We start from the raw sequence: 23,843 nt of genomic DNA on the forward strand, positions 1-23,843 counted from the left end.
CAAACTGGATCTCTGACCATCACACACACCACAACTGAACATGAAGAACGTTATGAATTAGTGATAATTTCAGGAATATTCATTTCATCAAAAGCATTCAGAGTTTCTGTCAATGGTGAGTAGAGATAATTTGTCCTGTGCTTCAAATATTCTTATTTTATTAACTAGTTACATATTGAATTGTTGAATCACTTTAGTTTGAAATGAACTCATAAGATTGTTGATCATATTTCTGTGTATTCAGAAATATTAGTTGATGTCAGCGCTGATATTAGTGTTTATTGACTGATCTGATCTCAGTTTGATGTGTTTATTCCTCAGACTCTGTCCACTGTTGTGGTCCTACTGAAGCTGTGATCCGATTGGTCCTCTCTGCTCTGGTGGGCGTGGCTACTGTCATCATTCTGGTTTATGACATCAGATCCAGAAGAGCTGAACAAGATCAAGCACATATTCACACATCAGGTGCATGATTGATGATGTCATTTCTCACTAACTCAATTAGCATATATTAATATTTGTGAGATTTATTAATGTACAGTTTTATATGTTCATATTTTTCAGGAAGTGTTGAAATGTAAAGCAGAACGCTGAACTTTAAAGATTCTTCAAGTGTGTTTTTGTTTTCTAGAATTTTTGTCATAGTATATACTATTGATTGAGCTTCTGTTCTCTCTTTCAGTGTCAGATTTTTATAAACTAATTTGTAAAGCTTTGTTCATATTTATCTCTGATATATAAAAAAGTAAATAAAGAGTCACACAGATCTCACTTTACTACAGCTGTATATTTGTCACATGTATTTGCTTGTCTTTATCAATAAAGTTTCTCACTCTGAGGTTCAAGAGTCTCGCCATGTTTCATTACATTTATTATGTCGAACTCCTCCTGGATATCAACTTTATATATAGTGTTTTAAACTTTTTCTTTGTCGAAGCAGAGACCAGGAGACGTTGGGATTGTCACGGCTCGCAGCAAGGAAGACGGAGATGAAAGTAGTTCAAACACTTTCTATTACAGACACAGACAGGGAAACACAAGTGAGGAATGAAAACAAACTGAAAGTCTATGAACATAACATAATGGTGACAAAGGATATCTTTCAAGCAGAAGTTACTCTTTATTGAGGACTCACTGTTCGTCACTGTAGTCATCCAAGTCTGACTATTAGTCAGCACAGTAGAGTTTATAGCTTTCAATACATCGAGGTTGAGACAATCTAAACAAAGTATGCAAATGCAGTACAGGAGTCAGCCCGTTACTGGAGTTTCCCAAGCCCTCATCTCATCAGCAAAACAGTGTCATTCAAATGCATAGATGCTAATCCAATCAGCCTGACAGACACCTGGGTTGCCTGTCTTAAAGGTGAACTAAGTAACTTTTTTACCTTAACCGAACAGCTGTGGAGTCATTGTAATGTTTATATTACTGATTTCGTGTTGAATGGTGGTCGTCTCCAGAGGCGGACAGAGTACAGAGCTTTGTTACTTGAGTAAAAGTACAGATACCCCTTGCTAAATTTTACTCAAGTACAAGTAAAAGTACTACATTCAGATGTCTACTTAAGTAAAAGTACTAAAGTACTTGTTTTTAAAAGTACTTGAGTATCAAGAGTACAAGAGTAAATTTTCTAAATATTGCATTACTAATCTACTGCCACAGTGCTTACATTTATGCACAGAAACGTCCTACATGGAGTTATGAAAAATGTTAATGTTAATACCTTGGAGAATGTAAAAGGAATTGAAAGTAAAATCAAGTCATTTTCATCTACCATGTTGCTTTATTTAATTTAATTAAAATTTTGGGGGGTCCCATCTTTAAATGCGGGGACAACACACACACACACACACACCACATGTAAGGGTGGCGCTGCCAATAAAGCACCTAAAAGCTGTCACAAAGAACCGGCAAAAGGAATGATTATGAATATGTAAAATATAGCAAGGAGATATTTTAATTGTTTATTAATAAACACTTGTTAATAAACAAGTGTTTTCTTTGTCAGTGTCGGCTAGATGAAGTTGACGATGCTGACTCGCGATCTTCAGTAGTGGACGCGCCAGAGAGAAATGCACATTTCATACGGATTACATAAGCAGAGAACAGTCTGTAGTCTGTTTTCTTTCGTTTTGAATTTTTCTGTTTAAAAGTAGACATGTCTGTGAGAGGCAAGTAGGCTACCTTATACACGGAGTTTCGGTTCATTTATGAGACGAGATCCAGTTCACGTGCCGGCGCCTCCATTTCTTATCTATCGTCTGCTATTTACTTCTTATTTATTAAACCCAGGCAATTGGTTGATGAAACATTGATTAAAATTAAGATACAATTAATGCAAAACGAAATTCAGGTTAAAGAAAGGTTTTGTGTTTTCTGTTTGATGTCTCTGTGAAAGTTTTAAAGCATTTTTTATGCCGCTTTCAGAACGCTCACGTCCGTAACGGAGAACACGTCCATAACATAGTTTTTTCCTCATAAATGCAAACCCGAAAAATAAAATAAAACAAAATTAATATTTTATGTACTGTGGAGACTGAGCGCCAACCCTTCTTCATTCGCTGGGTAGTAGCCTATTTTTGGTTTGTGCAGTGTAATTCACACAATCAGTAAAATATTTTGCCTCCTGAAGTTTTTTTTTTAAGAAATCAGAAATCCCTCGTGGGTACGCCACTGCCACATTTGAACCTGACTGTGTTAAACACACCACATACTCAAGAACATCAAACCAAATGCTTGGCTTACATTAATGTGTAATATAAAATCTGACCATGGAGTTGACTTTGGTGGAAAGCTGAAGGTGATTGCTGATAGGCTGTCCCAATCAGTGGCGCCTGCACAATCCAATCACGTTTGAGAGGGAAACAACAAATTGAGGGTTTCCGAGATTTTTTTTTTTTTTTTACTCGGGTACTCACGTTTATGGATAGAAATGTATTGGAGTAAAGAGTACAATATTTGCCTCTCAAATGTACTTGAGTAAAGTCATGAGTACTCCCCAAAAATGATACTCAAGTAAAGTACAGATCCTTCAAAATTGTACTTAAGTACTGTACTCAAGTAAATGTACTCCGTTACTGTCCGGCTCTGGTCGTCTCACACCCCCCTGGTGCCTGTGAGCCGCAAAACCACCCTTGCAACTTTGGGCCGGCGAGCCGCCGGCCTCAGTGTTAGGAAGTATCGTGTGATATCAGGTCTCGCGACGTAACGAAATGCTTTACGGCAAAAAAACAGATCTGATAAAATTCTGATAAAATGAGCATCAAACAGAAATAACCCGGCGCCGTATACATGTGGTGTTGGGCGCGCGCAGCTCTTAAAGGGGCCATACCTTATTTCCACTCGTTACAGCGTCCATCCTACTGAACAGGTACCGGTGTACAGGGGAGGGGATCCGGCCGTGAGTGCGAGCCATCTCTGCGTGAGTGCTATTCACGACAGTATAAGTACTCCACAGCGACTCTAGGGGTCGCAGTTTGAAAAAAACGGAATTGCTGCTTTAATCTTCTTAGAATCTCAAAATGTAAAACACAAGTGTACACAACGTTTCTATACCATTGGAACCTAGATTTGAAATTTTATAAATTATAGTCCAAACATATTAATATTTAAGCCACATATAAAGCTTTACATTTTTTAATATATTATTTAAACATTATTTGTAAATGTTTACATTATTATTATTAGCTCATTAATTTTCTACTTTTGTTGATTTGGGACACATTATAGTATACTTTGAGATCACAGTGAAATACATAAACACAACATATCGATCCTCCATTTCCTCCAACAGGCGATGATAAAGTCTTTAAATCTCTAGTGTGATTTGTCTCTGTGGTCTCGTCTGAGGAGCAACTCCTCCATCTAGTGGCTCACCCTGAACTCACATGTTATCAGGAGTTATTTACTCAGTCTCTGTAATGAGATCCAGTGATTGTGTCTGTTACTCAAGAAAGCCACTAGATGGCGCTGTGTTTAGTATTATGTAAATAATGCTATGAATAATGAAGAATACAAACATGCTTTAGTGTTCAGAGAAAATGTTGAAACTGCACTGAAAAATATTTTATTCAAATCACTGAACAAAACATGGTCCAGGAGTGAACTCAAACTAAAAACAGCTTGTTGTAAAAGCAACATAATGGAGACCTTGAAACCGGCAGAGAATTTGAAGCTCACAGGAATGTTGACAGCGACTGCCACAGTTTCAGGCAGCAATTTGAGTTACACATGGCAGCCATCGGGACAGACACGAAGCCAGAAGCACGTTAGGTTTATTTACTGATGATTGTTGGTTCACTGGATATTTTTTTTTTTTTTTTTGTTGAAACACAGAGATAGAACTATTGTGAAAACTTAAACAGTCAAAAAGCTGAACCCAAATGCAGATAAAAACAAGCTCGATGATGTGCTGGCCAAATTCAATGCTCACTGTTCACCTAAAAAGAATGAAACTTATGAAAGACTTATGAACTTATGAAAACTTTCATGCGTTTAGTTCACGCATGAAGTGTTTGACAGCTTCCTGACTGACCTGAGACACAAATTCAAGACATTTTGACCAGCTGAGTGAATCAATGTTAAGGGATCACACTGTTTTTGGCATTTCTGAAGAAAAAGTCAGACAATGTTTATTGAGAGAAACGGAGCTTACTTTTCAAAAGGCAATTAAGATCTGTCAAGCCAGTAAACTTGCCCAAATTAACGTTTGGTGAGATGAAGCAAGAGCGTGTCTGCAAGCACAGATGCCACAATCGCTGCAGTTTCCTTCAAAGGGGAAGCGACACACATCCAGAGCTGTAAAACAGAAGAATGGTGTTTATAGTTGCAAACGTTGTGGTACCGAGCATCAGCCTAAGCAGTGTCCAGCTTTTGGAAAACATGTGCGAAATGTAAAGGTAAAAATCATTTCGCCAGAACAATGTGTTTCTAAATGAACAGAAAGACAAAAAGAGTGATCTGTCAAGATGATACATCTGAGGATGATACACCACACCGGACAAAGCAATGACACTCTAAGCATATGCAGCTAAAAGTAATAGTGAAAGAGAAAATGCATCACCTAATGGTGTTTTATTAACAAAGTTAGGGAGAAGTAATCTATAATAATCTATCCATCTACATTCCTCGACAGTTTTCAGCATCCCTCCACCAGCCCGACTCCTCACTCTTGGTTTGTTCCTACCGGGTTCGAGCCACATATGAAGTCCTCGGAAATTACGCCAAATACACATACCATTTATTCTATCTGACTTATTTGTAAGTGTGAACTCGTGAACTTTTCTCTGGCGAGGAACTAGAGTCCCTGCCGGGTGACAAAGCCTGTGAGAACTTGAATCTTGTCAAAAGGGTGAACCACATCAACCATCACAGTTCAGCTGTGAGTACAAGCAACTGCGACACAGTGCAGAGCTTCGCAGATGTGTTTAAAGGCTTTGGTGTCTTTCCTTATGTTCACAAGATTCAGCTGAAAGAAAATGCACAACCTGTAATGGATCCTCGAGTTCCAGCACCGCTTAATGATCGTCTAAAGAAAGAATGAGACAGGATGACCACATTAGGAGTTATCAAAAGAGCCAACGGACTGGGTGAACTCCATAGTGTCTAAATGAGAACATAAAGCGTGAGCACTATCAAGCATCAAAACCTGAAGAAATAATGAAATGAATTTTTAACAAAGCTTGATGCCTCACAAGGAGTTTTGCAAATACTTCTGTATGAGAACAGGTTAAAATACTGAACCTTCAACTCTCCGTTTGGTGGATATACTTTCCCCAGACTACAGTTTCCAATCGTCTCTGCATCAGAAATCTTTCACAGAGCGATGGGGAATATCATAGAAGGACTTGAAGTCAGAGCTTACATTGATGACATCATCATTTGGGGATCTTCCCTTTGAAATGGTGGATTGAAATGATGGCTACAAAGAAATCTCTAACGTTAAATTTGGTTATGGGTTGTCTTAAAAAAACGGAGACAAATGGACGGTCGTCGTAGGAGAGTCACATCTTCTGACACTGCCAGAATTACGTTGGAGGTGAAATTTGATCGCAACGGTCATTAACATGTCGGTGAACATGTCAAACTAAGAAAACTGATTTTCACCAAGAATCAGAGCAATCTTTTAGGACTTGCAAAATGTGTCTCAGATGGCCAAATCATGGCCAAAATCGCAGTGTGCACCCAGCTTAAGGGATAAACTGTCAAAAGATCAGTGAGAAGATCATGTCTTCTCACTGACAGTGAGAAGATCATTGCCATTCTAGAAATGAAAAGTCCCACAGACAGTCAAGAAGAACAAAACATGATGGGAATGGTCAGAGCCGATCCTCCCTATACGCACACTACGCAAGTTGTGTAGGCCCCCGCAAATTACTCAAGGCCCCGCCTCCCCCTCGTGTCAAAGCGCGTCAATCAAAGTTTACAACATCGATGAGAAAATTAACCGGAACTATACTTCTAGTCACGAAAAGAGAGAAAAAAACACCATAAGAGTGAATTTCGGGAACAGCGATCAGGTAGACTTGTGTTCTCTCCTCTCCAAGTTTGGTGTCAGTAAAGAACAGTAAAGTGAAGTTGATGCATGTCTCTCTCTGTCTGAAATGAAACACGGACTTTCTAGCAAAACATCTGTGGGGACTAGTACAATATATGGGCGACTTGGGCGTGATGGCACTTCTCATTGTAGATGCACATACTTTTAAAACAAGACAATGCCAGTTTAGTTACAACTCTGCAATAAAGCAAGATGGAAAGCAATGCATTGACATTGACTATTGATTTATAGGCTATATTGCTTTTAAAATGTTGATTGGCTGTACACACTGGTCAATATGGATGCACATCCCTCAGTAAATAATAACCATCAAGTAACAAGTATTGCTTTTATAATTTAAAATACAGTGACATGCTATGGCAAGCCATTTTAGCTTTTATTCATTCACAGGATGCATTTTAAATATCAATAATTAAATTTGTACTGTTTAAAATGTGAATTCTTGATATTAAGAATGTACTTTTTATAGTAAAAATGTATATTTCTGATATCAGGAATTACATTTTCATTAGAACTAGTTAAAGGAGGGATGATTGTAGTGGGAGCACTGGGGCGTCAGGTGACTGTGTGGCAATGGCAAATGGTTTATACCATTTGCATGGACATGACGACGAGATAGCTGCATCTGTAGAGAAGGCCAGCTGCTCTATCCTGGCATCGGACAGTGAGGATTGGGCTAGCTCTGTGGACCTTCCCCCCCTTCTGTCCGCGAGTCGTCAGGGAAACGGGCCAGCATCAAGACCGCGGCTAGCATTCTTTACGTTATAAGAAAGCTACCCCGCCCCCGCCCCCCGTGGGCATGCGTCACCGGCGAAATGAGGAAAGAGTGTGTTTTAGTCCCGCCGAGGCCGGACCAATCTCCATTTCTCAAACATTTCTCAGCTCCTCTTAGTTTGAGCGGCTGAAAATGTCAATATTGCAGCAATGAGCCTGTTGTATAACACTCACGCCTGCAACAAACGCCGACACACACAAAACTGTGATGACGCTCTCTATACCGCGGCTAGCTTTCTTTACGTTATAAGAAAGCTACCCCGCCCCCGCCCCCCGTGGGCATGCGTCACCGGCGAAATGAGGAAAGAGTGTGTTTCAGTCCCGCCGAGGCCAGACCAATCTCCATTTCTTAAACATTTCTCAGCTCCTCTTAATTTGAGCGGCTGAAAATGTCAATATTGCAGCAATGAGCCTGTTGTATAACACGCACGCCTGCAAACAAACGCCGACACACACAAAACTGGGATGACACTCTCTTATCTGCTCAAGGTAATGTCATTTCCCCCTGTGGCTCAGTGGCGGAACACAGATCCTTTGCGTGAGAGACCCGTGTTCGATTCCGGCTCTCGCAGCAGATACAATTTTGTCTCGCCGCGGCCAGACTTCCACCGAAATTTTTCGCTCGTTCAGTTCCAGAAAGTGCGACTGTTCCAGTGTATTTTGCAGTAAACAAGCCGGTACCACGGCCCGCTTGCCTGCACACAAATGCCGTTTCCACGGCGACCCAGAAAAATCATATAAGCATTGTATTGTATTTCTGGTATCCCGGCCACAGCCGATGGTGTTATGAGTGTAATAAAATGCCCACAGCCCAGTGTTCATTTCTACACACAAACACAGAACTCCACGGTACAAGGCTCGCACAAATGAAATCGACGCATGTCAATTGCGCATCAAATGTAGTGAATGTGCCCACAACCCAGTGCCCACAAACACTACACACTGCATGTACCACGGTTTCTGTGAAACGAAACCAACACAAGTCTTCCTAGCCTCAGGAAAACAACGGTGTTTAAGTCTCGGCGCGGCCAGACTTCCACCGAAACTTTTCGCTCGTTCAGTTCCAGAAAATGCGACTGTTCCCGTGTATTTTGCAGTAAGAAAGCCGGGACCACGGCCCGCTTGCCTGCACACAAATGCCGTTTCCACGGTGACCCAGATAAATCACATAAGCAGTGTATTTTCTGGTATTCCGGCCACAGCCGATGGTGTTATGAGTGTAATAAAAATGCCCACAGCCCAGTGTTAATTTCTACACACAAACACAGCCCGCCACAGTGCAGGGCTCGCACAAATAAAATCGACTCATGTCAATTGTGCATTAAATGTAGTGAACGTGCCCACGGCTCAGTGCCTCAGTGCCCAGTGTACAGCAGATATTTTCTGGTACCGAAAAAAGACCGGGGTCTCAGGCCCATTCTAGATCTAAGACAGCTGAACAAAGTGCTTATGAAACGCCAGTTCAGAATGCTCACAACCAGGAAAATCCTCGCACAAAAAAATTCACCAAGGGGACTGGTTTATGTCAATAGATCTGAAGGACGCCTACTTCCAGATACAAGTAGCGTCACGTCACAGGCGATTCTTGAGATTCGCCTTCGAGGGCCAGGCATGTCAATACACGATTGGCTGAGTCTAGCTCGATCTCATTCAGAGCTCATAGAACACAGGACAATATTACTCGAGCACCTCGAGAATCTGGGTCTCACAGTCAATTGGGCGAAAAATTCGCTGTCTCCCAGTCAGGAAATATATCCTTCCTGGGCACAGAACTGAACTCGCTGTCTATGACAGCGCGACTGTCGCCAGAGCGCAGACTGAACATTCAGCGCATCACGAAATCCTTCCGCTGCGACACTATAGTCCCGCTTAAGAGGTTTCAGAAAATGCTGGGTCTCATGGTCTCAGCATCATCAGTACTCCAGCTGGGTCTGCTTCGCATGCGCCCACTGCAGTTATGGCTAATAGCACGAGTACCGCTTCGAGCTTGGGCCTCCGGTCTGTTTCACCTCAAGGTCGATCAGAAATGCGTCACAGCTCTGATACCTTGGAGAGCGACCAACTGGTACCAGTCAGGTGTAAGCCTGGGGACTTCCTCGAGTGTGCAGGTGGTATCCACGGACGCCTCCACCTCGGGATGGGGAGCGCTGCACGAGGGCAGACCGTTCTTTGGCCTGTGGTCAGAACGAGAGAAGCTCCTACACATAAACTGACTGGAAATGATGGCAGTCGACAATGCGCTGAGGCGCTTTTGTCCCCGAATAAAAGGATACCACGTCTTAGTCCGCTCGGACAACATGTCGGTGGAAGCCTACATAAATCACCAGGGCGGCGTCAGAACCCGAAACTTTTCCAGGCTGACGGAACGCCTCCTGGTCTGGGCTCGGCACAATCTGCGCTCACTGAGAGCAGCACATGTGCCTGGTCGCCTGAATTTGGGGCCAGACAGACTGTCCAGAAACAAGGTTCCAGCAGGAGAACGGTCTCTGCACCCGCAGACGGTCCTTCTGCTGTGGGAAACATTCGGCAGAGCGCAGGTAGACCTATTTGAGTCCCGAGAGAATGCTCACTGTCCGAAGTTTTTCTCCAAGAGCAGGGATGCGTTGGCCCACGTCTGGCCCCGCTGCCCGCTCTATGCTTTTCCCCCAGTTTCGCTCCTGCCTCAGGTGCTGGAACGAATCAGGGAAAACGGATGCTCAATGCTCCTTGTGGCTCCGCTCTGGACGAACCAAGCTTGGTTCCCAGTCCTGATGCAGCTGACGAGCACTGCCCCATGGCCAATACCGACGAGGAAAGACCTCCTCTCTCAGGCCATTGCGGGATTACGGAAGTGCTTTCCTTCCTTCAGGAGCTGCTGGATAAGGGTAGAACCCCATCCACGCTCAAAGTTTATGTGGCGGCCATAGCTGCGTTTACAAAACCCGCGACTGGCCAGTCACTTGGGAAACATGATCTGGTCATCCGCTTCCTAAAAGGAGCTAAGAGACTAAATCCTCCCAGACCCCCCTCAATCCCCATGTGGGACCTTTCCACGGTTCTGGAAGCCATGAAAGGTGCCCGTCGTTCTAGACAGCGTTTCTTGTGGCTCTCGCCTCAGTGAAGCGCATAGGGGATTTGCAAAAGCTCTCAGTGAGCGCGACATGTTTGGAATTTGGGCCAAATGACTCGAAAGTCATACTCAAACCAAGACACGGATATGTGCCTAAATCCCTCAACACACCATTCAGGGCCCGGGTTATTTCCCTGTCCGCCCTGCTGGTTTATAACGACGCTAGCTTCCTTTGCCAAGTCAGAGCATTAAGAGCTTATGTATCTTGCTCGTCCGTTTTCAGACAGACTGAGCAGCTTTTCGTTTCGTTCAGCGGGCGTGCTAAGGGACTAGCCGTGTCGAAACAGAGCCTATCCAGATGGATAGTTGACGCCATAGCGCTGGCATACACGTCAAAAGGCCTTAAATGCCCTTTAGGTGTTAGAGCGCACTCCACAAGAGGCACGGCCTCGTCGTGGGCTTGGTCTAGCGGGACTACCTTACAAGATATCTGTATGGCGGCAGGCTGGACCTCCTCGTCTACATTTATAAGGTTTTATAACCTAGAGGTTCCCGCCTTACAGGCTAAACTACTATCGGTATAAAATCAAGTACTGTCTGCCCCGCTGCTTCGGCGCAGAATACTAAAATCGCTTGAGTACTGCTCGCTGACCGATAAAATTACCCCATGGGCAAAAGTAAGACCCATACTGTTACACAGTTCAGGCCGATTGTTTTCACCCTGACTGTGTGAAACACTGCAACAGTGATTAGCTCCCTTTGGATGCTAGCTTATTGGGAATGACGCTGTTAGTCTCTCTTCTCAGACTTTCTGTGAGTCCCTGGTGATTGTGCACTATATGAGCCCCGGGCACCTGCCCTTGGGACTTTGGTGTTGGATCCCAGCACGCACAGCGTTTTACACTGTGTTCCCCTAGCGTAAGATATTACGCAGTATGAGAGAACCTCTTGTAAGAGAACGTACTCGGTTACTAACGTAACCTCGGTTCTCTCTAGAACAGTGGCGGTTCTACATTGAATTACACCCTGGGCGAGACCCCCTTCGAGCGCAAATAAACTTTTGACAAAAAAGGTTTTATAAAAAGATAAACCTCACATAATTCAGCCTTTAAATCATCTTTATAAAAAGAATGGGTCAATAAAGATAAATTCCTGACATTTATAATGCACAGTAGCTTATTTTTTATTATTAATAGTAAAATTCGGTCCGATTTTCCCATGGCTGTCGTTGCTATACAACCATGCACTGCGCTCTCCACAACGACAAAGAAGTTTTAGTAGCTAATGGATTTCCACCACAGAAAAACGCTTGCTGTAGCTCTGCTAAAAGATTTATTTACGGAGAAGAGAAAAACACCCACGTGTTTGGGTGCACCCCCATACTGAAAAGATTAAAAATGTTCATCTCGCTGCTCCTGGAAAAAATGAGCGCGTCGCTTCAATTATGAGCGCGCTTCCCGTGCGCCTACATTTGAAATAACGACCTCGAGCGCGCAAAAGACGCGATATGTAAACGGCCCCTTGGTTAGCTACCTCCAATCTGGAGACCCCCTTGACATAGCTTCTGTGCACGGCACCTTCTCAGCAAGCAGGGGCGCCATTGCCAATAATTGAATTTAAATGATAGAAAATAGAAAACCTTCGCGGCGCAGAGGATTTTTTTTAACTGCTCGTGCCGCCCCCCATGTGACATGAAAAAATGCCGCCCCGGGCGACTGCCCGGTTCGCCCGTGCCTAAAACCGCTACTGCTCTAGAAGAGGGAACGAGTACTGCGTATCTTGCCTTGCCTGCAACACGCTCTGGTTCGCTTTGGCGATGAAAAACCAGTGATATCAGCCCATCGAGCTATATTTATAGGGCTAGGCCACGCCTACTTCAGCGGGAAGGTGACGCAGTGGGCGCGAAGCGCCCCCATTGGACCGTCACCAAAGGGCCTCTCTCGATAGGCTGCAGCAGTTGCCGCAGGACAGCCAATAGGCACGCAAGCCGCCTTTGCCTATGTCTGTATGCTGCCGCAACGCGTTTTACATGAATTCAAAATTAAGGATAATTTTTTGGCTTCAATATCTCGTGGAAAAGAGGTTTTCCCCTAGCATAAGATATTACGCAGTACTCGTTCCCTCTTCTAGAGAGAACCAAGGTTACGTTATATTTGTTCAAAAAATAAAAATAAAAATAAAATAAAAAAACTTTACACACCACTAGCTTAAAGGGTCACTTCACCCATTTCAATATTAATCTTTATTGAAAGTGGGTCATATATGTAGTCGAAATGTAAAATAAATTTTGAATTTGGTGCCCTCTTGACCGAGAAAAGACAGAAAATAACTTTTGGCCGCATTTGTATGTAAGACAACAACTCCCACAATGCACCACATTTCACAGCTCCGCAAGCCACTCCCACTAATCCAGAACAGCGCAAACATCAGAGAAAAGAAATCACTCTTCCGTTTACAAGGCTAGCTGCCAAAAGAGTTTGAAATTAATTTCACACAAAATGTCTAGTTAGTTGGCTGTGGCGAGCAGGACGAGGGCGAGGGATGTAAGAGGACGGCGCGAGGCCGGTGGCGTGAGTGATAATGAATGACACCTGTGAGACGCAGCGGCCTCATATCTCTCACGGAGGAGCGGAGGCACAAAAGGAAAAGGCCTGATTTTATGTTATGTTTTGTTTCTGTTGTGTGTGGCCAGCTGGCTTATACTTTTGTTTTGTATTTGTTTATTTTACTATAAAAATGTTTAAATGTTCGCCGGTTTCCGCCTCCTTCTTCCCACAACAACGGACCCGTTACATTGGCAAACTCATTAGCGAATTACTCCTCGTTTGTATTTCTTTCTATATGGTGAATTATTGCATGATACCTGGATGTTCAGTCAGAACATATGCGGTGCGACACTAGGATGGTTCACATCACAACACAAACGTCCGTGTGCTCGTCTGATTCAGAGATTTCGTCCAGGAGAAATTGCCATTGTTGAAATTCTCTGCAGCAGACGAACTCTATCTGTGTCCGTAGCGCACAGCGAGAGCACAGGCACCAGCAGTCCGCCCAGCTCGAGCCAGTCCGGGCTCCTCGTCCACAGGGAGCTGGTGATCCACAGACAGATGGAGGCGGGCACAGGGAGCTGGTGATCCACTGACAGATGGAGGCGGGCACAGGGAGCTGGTGATCCACTGACAGATGGAGGCGGGCACAGGGAGCTGGTGATCCACTGACAGATGGAGGCGGGCACAGGGAGCTGGTGATCCACTGACAGATGGAGGCGGGCACAGGGAGCTGGTGATCCACTGACAGATGGAGGCGGGCACAGGGAGCTGGTGATCCAGATGGAGGAGGGCACAGGGAGCTGGTGATCCACTGACAGATGGAGGCAGGCACAGGGAGCTGGTGATCCACTGACAGATGGAGGAGGGCAGAGGGAGCTGGTGATCCACAGACAGATGGAGGTGGGCACAGGGAGCTGGTGATCCACTGACAGATGGAGGCGGGCACAGGGAGCTGGTGATCCAGATGGAGGAGGGCACAGGAAGCTGGTGATCCACTGACAGATGGAGGGGGGCACAGGGAGCTGGTGATCCACTGACAGGTGGAGGTGGGCACAGGAAGCTGGAGATCCACTGGCAGTTGGAGGCGGGCACAGGGAGCTGGAGATCCACTGACAGATGGAGGCGGGCACAGGGAGCTGGTGATCCACTGACAGATGGAGGCGGGCACAGGGGGCTGGTGATCCACTGACAGATGGGGGCAGGCACAGGGAGCTGGTGATCCACTGACAGATGGAGGCGGGCACAGGGAGCTGGTAATCCACTGACAGATGGAGGCAGGCACAGGGAGCTGGTGATCCACTGACAGATGGAGGCGGGCACAGGGAGCTGGTGATCCACTGACAGATGGAGGCAGGCACAGGGAGCTGGTGATCCACTGACAGATGGAGGCGGGCACAGGGAGCTGGTGATCCACTGACAGTTGGAGGCGGGCACAGGGAGCTGGTGATCCACTGACAGATGGAGGCGGGCACAGGAAGCTGGAGATCCACTGACAGTTGGAGGCGGGCACAGTAAGCTGGAGATCCACTGACAGTTGGAGGCGGGCACAGGAAGCTGGAGATCCACTGACAGTTGGAGGCGGGCACAGGGCATCACATTTGGACAGGAGGATGTTTGGTTTGATGATGTTGAAGGCCGAGCTGAAGTCCACAAACAGGATCCTCACATAAGTCCCTGGTTTGTCCAGATGTTGTAGGATATAATCCAGTCCCAAGTTGACTGTATCATCCAGCTGTTCATTGACTGTTCGGACGCTCCTGCTTACTGCTCCGTGCTTTGCTCTATCGCTTTTTTTATTCTTTGCTCTATCGCTTTTTTATTTTTTAATCGCTCCATTGCTTCTATATTTTTAAATTTTATCTCCTTTTATCACCTAATTTTAACTTCAACAAATCAGCACAGTGCTCAAACGCTTGATTACTACAAAAAAGCAGAATTCTTTTCTCCGACCAGCCTCCCACTGAAAGCTTAAATTCCGGGGAAGGGAAAACACAACTGCAAAAGGATAAGAGAAAATGCCTCTTCTGGAATCTACTTGCTGCACTAACTGCCAGAGACTTTCACAAAGGATTGCAGTTCTTGAAACAAAGTTATTTGTGGGACCACCAAACCAGATGGAACACACAACAGAGCTTCGTCATGGACGCCCTCAGCATACAGCCGGTAAGTCCCATGAATCTAGTGCTCCAATACAGGGCATACTGAGTGTCGAGAAACAAGCCGATCGACTTACAAATCGATGGCACAAACAGGGAGCGAGACCCAAAGGCACTCGAGACATCAGATTGTCACGAGCATCACATATTGCTGCAGTAGCATCCTCTACCCCAGATACGGCTCTGACAAGGATTGCAAACACTGGTCTACTACCACCGCCTATAAATCTTGAGAACAGATTTAAATGTTAAATGGTAAATGGACTGCATTTATATAGCGCTTTCACAGACCCAATGGCCACCAAAGCGCTTTACAATTTGCCTCACATTCACCCATTCACACACTCATTCATACACTCATTCATACACCGACGGGCGACGGCAGCCATGCAAGGCGCCATCCAGTTCGTCGGGAGCAGCTGGGGTTAGGTGTCTTGCTCATGGACACCTCGACACTTGGTCAGGTGGAACCGAGGATGGAACCACCAACCTTCCGGTTTGTAGACAACCAACATGAACCACTAAGCCACTGCCGCCCCAATAGTATTGAAGTATTAATGAATGAGGAATCCCTGAATGTGATGAATGTGTTCGAACACAGACTGAATCAGCCAGTTACCAACACTGCTAACTGGCGCTCAAGGTCGAGCAGACAGCGGCACTCAGCTCAGAGCGCAGCCGAGCACAGGACTCTGATAGTGGGTGACTCCATAATCAGAAACATTATTAGCAGGGATACAACTACGTGCTGCCTTCCACAAGCAACGACTTCTGATGTAAATAGGGAACTTCAGAACATTCTGATGAAACATAAGACTGCAAATCGACTCATCATTCATGTGGGGAAAAATGATATTCATAAAGAGCAGTCAGAACTCCTTAAGAAGGATTTCAATGAACTTTTTGAAACACTTAAAAGACTGAAAGTTCAGCCATTCATCAGTGGACCACTACCAGCAAGAGGAACAAACAGGTTTTCACGGTTGCTTGGGCTCAACACATGGCTGCAAAAAACCTGCAATATAAAAGGAGTGAACTTCATTGACAACTTCAATCTTTTCTGGAGTCAGAGGCAACTGTTTCAACAGGATAGGCTCCACCCAAACAAACTTGGTTCAAGAGTGCTAAAGGACAACATCTACTTCTCTCTCAATCATCCTTCTGCAGTGTGTGCCAATCCACTCAACCAGAATGGCACACACACACCTGGACACAGTATGAATGACCACAGGACTTGACTTCAGCACCTGAATGGACATGCGGTTGACATATCACACAAGGACAACGATAACACCATGCAGCCACAACAACTTCTGCTCACGGACACAATCTCAGCAGAGCCCCGCCCACAGAGCTCTCCACAGACAGACCGGGACATATCAGAACTGCTCCAAGATTCAGCTCCCAAGGACACTTTTCTGTAAAACAGCGAGGGAAACCAGGACAGCATATTACAGCAACAGCCCCTCTCCCCAGACACGTTATCCCTCTCTCCAGCATCTCCACTTCTGTGCTTCTCAGAGAAAATGGAAAAACTGGTGTATGCTGGAACCAAACTATCGCACTCTTTTGCTGCAAATCCCCAGATGTCAACCAAAAAACGGCAGGCCCCACAACCACCAAAGCCTGCGGGCCCAGCTCGCCCTCCCCCTCCTCCTCCTCCTCCTCCTCCTCCTGTGAGAGCTCTTCGGCCTCTGCCACAGCACCAGGGCTCACACCCTCCTCCAGCGGCTCTAGGTGAACCAAAAACAACTGATACCAGCTCTCAGTGATATGTGTCGGGTCCCCGCTATGAAAACAGTAACTTTCTTAAATGTTTACAAAACAAGCGGGAACCCAGTGTGCCTGAATCTTTCTCTATTGCCGTTCAATTACATGATAGAAAATCTAAGGCCTTCAAAAGCCGTACAGCAAACCCATCTAATCTGGTGCCTATTACGCACCAAACTAAGATTGCTGTGGGGACAAAAAGTAAGACTGTTAAGTTAGCACTTTTAAACATCCGCTCACTTAAAAATAAATCACTTCTAGTCAACGATTTAATAACCACATACAAACTGGACTTCATGTTTCTAAATGAAACTTGGTTAGAAGACAGCTGCAGTGGAACAGTCCTCAATTAAACATCCCCTCCTAACTTTACTTTTATGAGTGTCTGCAGAGCGGGCAAGAGAGGCGGGGGCTTAGCTGCTCTTTTTAAAGATGTCTATCAATGTAAGCAAATATCATTTGGGAATTACCCGTCTTTCGAATATCTGGGTATTGTGTTAAAAGGTGCTCCACGTATTTTACTTATCATTATTTACAGGCCTCCAAAATACTCTCCAGCCTTTGCTGAGGACTTTACAGAACTGCTATCAACAATTTCCTCAGAGATTGACTGTTTTGCCATTGCTGGAGATTTTAACATTCACTTAGATACTGCAGAAAACAATATGGCAAAAGAAATCAAAACTGTTTTAAAAACGTTTGATCTGATTTAGCATGTACATGGTCCCACACACAATCATGGACACACTCTAGATTTACTTATCAGTAAGGGTTTAAACATCTCATCGATTGTTATTAAGGATGTAGCACTGTCTGATCATTTCTGTATTTTCTATGATATATTGATCTCTCCTGCCACTGAAGCTAGATCTGTGTCTGTCAAGAAGAGATGCTTAAATGAGAACACTTATGAAGGCCATATCTTTAAAACCAAGCATATCTGCTGACTCTGTTGATTTTCTCCTTGATTCTTTTAACTCAAAAGTTAAAAGTGTAATTGATGATATTGCTCCTGTGAAAGTCAGGAAGAGTGGTAGACAAAAAGCACCTTGGAGAAACTCAACAGCTGTGCAAAATATGAAAAGATAATGCAGAAGAGCAGAGCGCATGCGGTGGAAGACAAAACTTGTAGTCCATTATAACATCTACAAAGACAGCATCCATGCTTTTAATATTTAACTAGGCAAAGCTAGACAGACCTTCTTCTCGAATATTATAAACAGAAACTTAAACAACACACGCACACTTTTTGCTACTATAGAGAGACTGACAACCCCCCCCCCCCCAAGCCAGATTCCCAGTGAAATGCTCTCAGACAGCAAGTGCAGTGAGTTTGCTTCTTTCTTCTCTGAGAAAATCAATAATATCAGAAAGGTGATCAGCTCATCCTTGAGTTGCGCTGGGGTCAGACAGATCAGACCACAACCTGAGAAAGTAGTTACTTTGTCTGTTTTCGAAGAAATTGAAGGCACAATTTTGGAAGAAACCGTCCAGCACCTTAAAACATCAACCTGCGCCCTTGACGCACTTCCCACATATTTTTTCAAAAGTGTGTTAAACAGCTTAGAAGCAGATCTCCTAGAAGTGGTAAATGCCTCACTTCTCTCTGGTAGTTTTCCAAACTCCCTGAAAACTGCAGTTGTCAAGCCCCTCCTGAAAAAGAGCAATCTGGATAAGACCATCTTGAGCAACTATAGACCGATCTCAAATATTCCTTTCATAGGCAAGATCATTGAAAAAGTTGTCTTCAATCAGCTGAACAAATTCTTAAGCTCAAATGGATACTTTGACAATTTTCAATCTGGTTTCCGATCGCATCACAGCACAGAGACAGCGCTCATAAAGATAATAAACGATATTCGCTTAAATACTGATACAGGCAAATTATCAGTGCTGGTACTACTCGACCTCAGTGCTGCATTTGACACTGTTGATCACGACATACTTCTTGACAGGCTGGAAAACTGGGTGGGGCTTTCTGGGATAGTCCTAAAATGGTTCAGGTCATACTTAGAAGGGAGAGGTTATTATGTGAGTATAGGAGACCATAAGTCTGAGTGGACATCCATGACATGCGGAGTCCCTCAAGGCTCAATTATTGCACCACTCCTGTTCAACCTGTATATGCTCCCAATGAGCCAAATAATGAGAAAGAACAAAATTGCTTACCACAGCTATGCAGACGACACACAGCTCTACTTAACCCTATCGCCTAACGGCTACAGCCCCATTGACTCCCTGTGCCAATGCATTGATGAAGTCAATGGTTGGATGTGCCAAAACTTTCTTCAGTTAAACAAAGACAAAACTGAAGTCATTGCGTTTGGAAACAAAGATGAAGTTCTCAAGGTGGATGCATACCTTGACGCTAGGGGTCTAACAACTAAAAATCAAGTCAGGAATCTTGGTGTGTCTCTAGAGTCAGACCTTAGTTTCAGTAGTCATGTCAAAGCAATAACTAAATCAGCATACTATCATCTGAAAAATATTGCAAGAATTAGATGCCTTGTCTCCAATCAAGACTTAGAGAAACTTGTGCATGCTTTTATCACCAGCAGGGTGGATTACTGTAATGGACTCCTCACTGGCCTTCCTAAAAAGACCATAAGACAGTTGCAGCTCATACAGAACGCTGCTGCCAGGATTCTGAGCAGAACCAGAAAATATGAACATATCACACCAGTCCTCAGGTCTTTACACTGGCTCCCAGTTACATTTAGGATTGATTTTAAAGTATTATTACTGGTATATAAATCATTCAATGGGCTAGGACCTCAATATATTGCAGATATGCTCACTGAATATAAACCTAACAGATCACTCAGATCATTAGGATCACATCAGCTAGAAATACCAAGGGTTCGCTCTAAGCATGGAGAGTCTGCTTTTAGCTATTATGCCAGCCGCAGCTGGAACCAGCTTCCAGAGGAGATCAGATGTGCTCCTACAGTAGTCACTTTCAAATCCAGACTCAAAACACATCTGTTTAGCTATGCATTTACTGAATGAGCACTGTGCCACTGTCCGTCCGACTGTTTTTACTGTACTGGTTTTGTCTTTGTTTGTTTTCTAATTTCTAATTTATTTATTTTTATAATGTCTGGAACAGATTTTGAAGGAGAGCGGGAGAGTCTTCACTCCGATGAGGCGAGTGAAGAAGTAAGTTATACTGCTGTATAAGAAGTCGCTGAGAGCGTCGTTAAGGGTAACGGCAGCAGACAGTGCACACGAAGCGTGCTCTGTGGGGGCCCCGCTGGGCATTACTGGTGTAGCACCACCCCAGCAGAGTACGTCCCTGGGCTAGAGCCCCAGTGGCACAGTAAACCGGCTCAATCTCTTCCATCTCAGATAGGGGTGGACCAGTATTACTTTATTTGATTTTTTTATTCTAAACTGTTTTAATTATTCTTATTTGTTTTGATTATTTTAATTTCTTCTATGTAAAGCACTTTGAATTGCCATTGTGTATGAAATGTGCTATATAAATAAACTTGCCTTGCCTTGCCTTGCCTTGCCTATCATCCACCGGCTTGCTTGCTCGATAAGCAAACTGTCCAGCAAGGGTCCAGTGAGGTCCTTCAGGTGGGCCAGCACCAGTCTTTCAAATGGCTTCATGCCTACAGATGTTTAGGCAACAGGTCAGTAGTCATTCAGTCGAGTGATTTGGGGTTTCTTTGGGACGGGGATGATGGTGGAGCATTTGAAGCAGGAATAAACTTCACACAGATCTTGTGATCTGTTGAAGATCTGAGTGAGGATAGGGGCCAGCTGCAGGCGATGACTTTGCAGGCAGCGTTTGCGCACGAAGGTACGTCTCAAAACTGATTTCAGACAGACTTCTGAGGCAGCGTAACAGTTTAATGATATACAACAAAATAGAGCGAGCTTTAGTGAAAACTAAGAGAATGTTTAATGACTACAACAGTAATTCCTCGCAAGAAATGACATCATAAGTGGAAACCGTTGATCAAAAATGTTCATTTACACACAACCACCAGCCGCAGCTTTCAGACGCCATGTTTATTTTTCTAGCTCAACTGTCACAGAATGGAAAGCACAGGATTGTGGGATATTAAAGGCAGAGAAGGATACATCTATGCTGCCTTCAAAAATCCATCAGATGGAGACAAGTGAACGTGATTTCACCAGGTACCACATGTTCCTGGGTCAGCATCTTTGTTGATCCTGGAACAACTTTCTAATCAACCAATCAGATTTGAAGGACAAGTTTACAGTTGATGTCAAGTTTAGGCTTAGAACCAGTTTCAACATCAGTGTTATTCACCTGCCATTTCCCTCTGATTTTAGGGAGGAGTATGGGTAGGGTTAGGGTTAGGTTTAGGGGTAGGGATAGGACTACATTTTGGGAAAGGAATGTTATGCAACATAACAAATTATGTTGATCCAGGAACATGTCTTACTTGGCAAGATCACGGTGACCCAGGAGACGAGTGAGAAACGTCGAGAGACCGACTGAAAGAGAAGTCAAACTCACCTTCACTCTTCAGCAGCTGTATTAGAAACACTCACACAGCAGTGTTTACTAGTTTTTGTAATTTAATGTGAAGGTAATATCACACAAATAGTGTTACAAGTGCGCATAATTGTTTTGATGGATTTATGATCAGGGCCCCGCGGTGATGACGGACAAAATGATAACGGCATTTTATAAAGAGTTGACTGTTCCTTTAAAATTACGCTTTATCGCTTTGCTTTGAATGCATGTGCGGGCGTTTCAAATCCTGCGTGAGTAAAATGCACCGAGTCTATCAGTTCACAATATCGCACACCAGACGTGCGTCACTTTCAGTTCAAGACGGTCCAAAACCGTTAAATCTAAACCAAACAGGCAAAAGTTCACTTCAAGAATGAACAAAGTGACGTCGATGAGTTTGCAGTTCGGTGTATGAAAGATTAAACGGAAAGAGAAAGTGCAATAGCTCTCTATGAAGAATATCCAAACTTCATTCAAGTCGCTTATAAAGTTATTACAGTTCTGCTGTTTCTGTCTCTATTTTTCTTGAGCATAATAGCGTTTATTTTACAGCAGAACCGTTTCTTTAAGACCACAAAAAATGAACTTTCCTGTGTCAGCGGCGCGCACTCTTCAATATCACAAATATAGCAAATGTGGCTCGCTGAATATCACTTACTATAAATAAGGCGCAGAATCTACGAGCATGCAACGTCATAGTTCTGTCGTCAATTAAGTCATGAAATAACCAAAAAGGCGATTAAAGCTGTGCCAAAACTGCTGCTATTTGTTATAGGCCTATGCGTCACATGTAAGAACATCTGTCGCATGGACTAAAATATTCTGCTATGTGAAATAACAATATAAGGCACGAGCAAATACATAATTTTTTAATGCACAAATAAATTTGAGCATTGAGCATTAGTACTAGAAGATAGGTGCTAATTTTCCCGTAAATTTGTAAAGTACAAACAAAAATATATTTAAATGCATAAAATAACAAATTTTACATTTTGCCATTTATGTGCTGTTGACTTACGCCCTTTTTCACATTCTTGCACGTGGGGATTCAAAAGAGAATTATTTTTAGCTCCTGCCTGACCACCACTATGAAACAATCCTGGCTTTCGCCACTGTTCGGACTATGTGCCAATATGAAGGCCTAGTTCATGCAGTGATATTTGTATAGGCCTATATTTATTTATATGACAGACCTATTGTCACGGATTCACCCAACGACACACCCCAGCCAGCTTCAACCCAACACACCTGGTCCCGATCGCAATCACCAGAGTTCTGATTTACCACACCTGCACCTTCATCACTTCACTTACCACTCCAACTCTGCATATTAACCCCAGTCAGTTTACAGCTCACTGTCAGGTCTCGTCTTTTGAAACCAGTGACTCTCCGGGTTCTTACTGAGGGTCTTAGTCTTCTTAGTCTGGTTCCAGAAATCTCTGTATAACTAAGCAAGTATTGTCCTTCTACACTAACCTCTCAGTGTGTGTGTATATTCCAAGCAGCCTCTGTGTGCGGTGATTCGCCGGGATTCTCCAAACCGCCTCTCTGTGTTCTCCAGTGTAATTCTCGGATCTCTAACCAGGACTCCAGTGGTCAGCTATTCCCAGTATCGACTAGACGGCATCAAGTTCAAGTCTTCTCCTGTGTTCCCCTGTGTGGATCTCGAAGCTCGTCCTGTATTCAGGAGTTGCATACAGTGTCTAAAATAAAACCTGTTAACGTCATTCTCTGTGTCTTCATCCTTGCAGTAGTGTGACACCTATAGGTTTGGATGTTTTGTTAATGTTATTTATTTCCTGCAAAATAAAAGGCTGATAACTTAAGAAGATTGAGTGAATGTAGGTAATGGCTGTGGTGGATGAAGGGCCCCTCAAGAGGTAAAGCCCAGGGGCCCCTTATAGTCTTAATGCGGCCCTGTGTGTGATGTTAAAAGTCCCCATGACATGGGGTTATTTTATCATTTTACAATGTTTCCTTGGTTGCCCTTATAATGTTAGTATGTTTTTTAGATCAAAAATAGTCTTAATTTAGAAATAAAAGGCAATTTTCCTAGCCTGATTTTAGCCTCTGATTGGAACGCTCTGTTTGAAGGGGCGTGTCTGCTGTGGGATTCAGTGTAACCGCCCACTGCTGTGATTGGCTGACATGCTTGCATATGAAATAGCTATGTATTACATGCGAAACTTTCTGGAATACTACAGAGATTACAGTCTGTTGATGGCGAGAATGAAGATCTTTTAATTGCAACTCAGTTTCTGCTCTCTCTCTAATGCTTTCACTAATTCAAACACGATGATGTAAATACCTAATACAGTAAGAGCTTCGTTGTGCAGTGTAACGTGCGTCCTTGATTTCATAACGAGTTGTCCAGATAAACTCGCGCTGTGTGGAAAGATTGTTTTTTGATCGCTTTCTGTGTAATTTGTTCAGAATTTAAAAAAGATTATTTTCATCCTACTAAAAGAAATTATGTGAAGTTGATATTTTAGTC

The 23,843-nt window shown here is 43.8% G+C and overlaps 1 long non-coding RNA gene across 1 annotated transcript in view; it reads left to right on the top strand.

The window, feature by feature from the left end:
• Positions 1–217: 217 nt before the first annotated feature.
• Positions 218–23,843, top strand: part of LOC130073581 (uncharacterized) — a 32,025-nt gene continuing 8,399 nt past the window's right edge. The window contains exon 1 of the long non-coding RNA XR_008804376.1: positions 218–465. This is a non-coding gene — a long non-coding RNA (uncharacterized LOC130073581). The remainder of the gene's footprint in view (positions 466–23,843) is intronic.

Source organism: Rhinichthys klamathensis, unplaced genomic scaffold, assembly GCF_029890125.1.
Source record: "Rhinichthys klamathensis goyatoka isolate OS25496 unplaced genomic scaffold, OSU_Roscu_1.1 h1tg000552l_1, whole genome shotgun sequence".
NCBI lineage: Eukaryota > Metazoa > Chordata > Actinopteri > Cypriniformes > Leuciscidae > Rhinichthys > Rhinichthys klamathensis.